Below are 2,253 nucleotides of genomic sequence, written 5' to 3' on the forward strand. Positions count from 1 at the left end.
CGTGATCCACCCGCCTCGGCCTCCCAAAGTGCTGGGATTACAGGCATGAGCCACCGCGTCTGGCCCTTCGAAATGTCTTTTACAGCTGATATGTTCAAACCTGACTCAGTCGAGGGTCTCTGCTCATTACTTATTATTATTTAGAAGTTGGCTTGGTTTTTTCCTAGAATAGCCCTCTTCCTCCTCCCTTCTCTCAATAAGTTCTTCCAGGGGATTTATGTCTTGGCAGCTTTCTGTTTATGGCTTATGAGCAGGTGTAGACAGTGCTAAAGAAACCTGCAAAGGGTTGGGGATGAACACCGGGGACATCTTCATGTAGTGCATTTGGTATCCTGCTCATCCCGTGGGGACAGTCCCCCGAGGAACTGTGGCACTGGGGAGGTTGGGGCATTTTGGCGTTTCCATGAGCAAAACTGGTCATTCCTACCTTCTGGATGGGTTTTGAGTTTCCTACCCACCCCCCCCTTTTTTTTTTTTTTTTGAAGCAGAGTCTTGCTCTGTCGCCCAGGTTGGAGTGCAGTGGCACGACTCGGCTCACTGCAACCTCCACCTCCTGGGTTCAAGCAATTCTGCCTCAGCCTCCCGCGTAGCTGAGATTACAGGCATGCGCCACTAAGCCTGGCTAATTTAGTACAGATGGGGTATCATCATATTGGTCAGGCTGGTCTCGAACTCCTAACCTCGTGATCCGCCCACCTCGGCTTCCCAAAGTGCTCGGGTTACAGGCATGAGGCACTGTGCCCGGCCACGTTTCCTACTCTTTAAGCTCTGTTAGCTTGGCCTTTGTTCTTAAAGGTAAGTGGCCTCAGGACCTGGTTGCAGAGGGGCTGGGGCTCCCATGATGTCTAGCACTGGGCTCCGATCACCCCTGAGGACACAGTGCACCCCAGGACCTTTGACACCTGGGAGTCTGAGGGGCCCCAGTTTTAATGGCTCATGGACTTGCAGACTATTTCTTCCCCCACCCTCACTGTGTCTTTCTGTGTTACAGGTGCAGCTTCAAGCTTAGGACCACCCACCATGCCCATCCAGGTAAGAACCCTTGCTCCTGCTCCTTGACTCACCTGGGTTTAAAATATCTCACTGTCTAAGTTGACTTCATACCGTATCTCTGGCACCTAATTTATGTGTCAACGATTGTACTCAGTGTTGACATACAAAAACCATCTCAGGCCAGGCGTGGTGGCTCACGCCTGTAATCCCAGCACTTTGGGAGGCTGAGGATGGTGGGTTACCGGAGGTCTGGAGTTTGAGACCAACCCGGCCAACGTGGTGAAACCCCGTCTCTACTAAAAATACAAAAAATTAGCCACATGTGATGGGACATGCCTGTAATCCCAGCTACTCAGGAAGCTGAGGCAGGAGAATCACTTGAACCCGGGAAGCAGCCTGGGCAAGAAGAGTGAAACTCCGCAGCAGGCCTGGGTCCAAATCCCAGCTCTGCTGTTTACAGCCTTTGAGACATTCACCAGGCCGTTGCTCTTACGCATCTCACTGCTGTGTCTGTGGAGCAGGCACCGAGCAGATGGCCCAGGACAGTAGCGCTTCCTGCTGTCCAAAGGTAGGGCTTGAATAAGAAGAGGAATGTGTGGCCTGGAGAGAACAAGCATTTGTGTTTCAGGGGAAAGAACTAATCAAACTTGTCAAAACTCAGCAGTGGAAAAGAAACAGTGAGTCCCAAGTGATCCTGTCACGTTACTTCATGGGTTTTGTAGGCCGAATGCAATGTGTCTTTAAGCGCAGCTTAGCCTCCAGTGAACCATTTATATATAAACTGATACAATTCAAGGAATCCCTATTTTCACAATAAACATAACAGGCTTTATCAGGAGAATTCTTTCAAAGAGCAAAATCATCAGACAAGCGTGAGTGTTATCAGAAAAGAGACAGGTGTTCTCAGCTCTGGGAGGATTTTCATTTGTCCCTTAGATGTCAGGAGCTGGAATGGTGGCTGCTGTCAGTGAACTAGAACTGACAGTGTGTTCTCTAGGTTCTTGGAGGTTTCAGCTGTTTCTGGCAAGGAAGCTGGCTTCTGGGGAGGGCTGGCTGGGACTGCAGCTCCCCTGAGTATCTTTTGAGGGTCCTGTGCTCTTTTTATTTTATTTTGAGACGGAGTCTCGCTCTGTCGCCCAGGCTGGAGCGCAGTGGCCGGATCTCAGCTCACTGCAAGCTCCGCCTCCCGGGTTCCCCCCTTTCTCCTGCCTCAGCCTCCCGAGTAGCTGGGACTACAGGCGCCACCACCTCGCCCGGCTA

General features: G+C 51.2%; 1 long non-coding RNA gene across 1 annotated transcript in view; it reads left to right on the plus strand.

The window, feature by feature from the left end:
- LOC105514725 overlaps positions 1–2,253 on the plus strand; it is a 7,481-nt gene that overhangs the window by 2,338 nt on the left and 2,890 nt on the right. The window contains exon 2 of the long non-coding RNA XR_001002217.1: positions 992–1,032. This is a non-coding gene — a long non-coding RNA (uncharacterized LOC105514725). The remainder of the gene's footprint in view (positions 1–991; positions 1,033–2,253) is intronic.

Source organism: Colobus angolensis, unplaced genomic scaffold, assembly GCF_000951035.1.
Source record: "Colobus angolensis palliatus isolate OR3802 unplaced genomic scaffold, Cang.pa_1.0 Scaffold25, whole genome shotgun sequence".
NCBI classification, from domain to species: Eukaryota; Metazoa; Chordata; class Mammalia; order Primates; family Cercopithecidae; genus Colobus; species Colobus angolensis.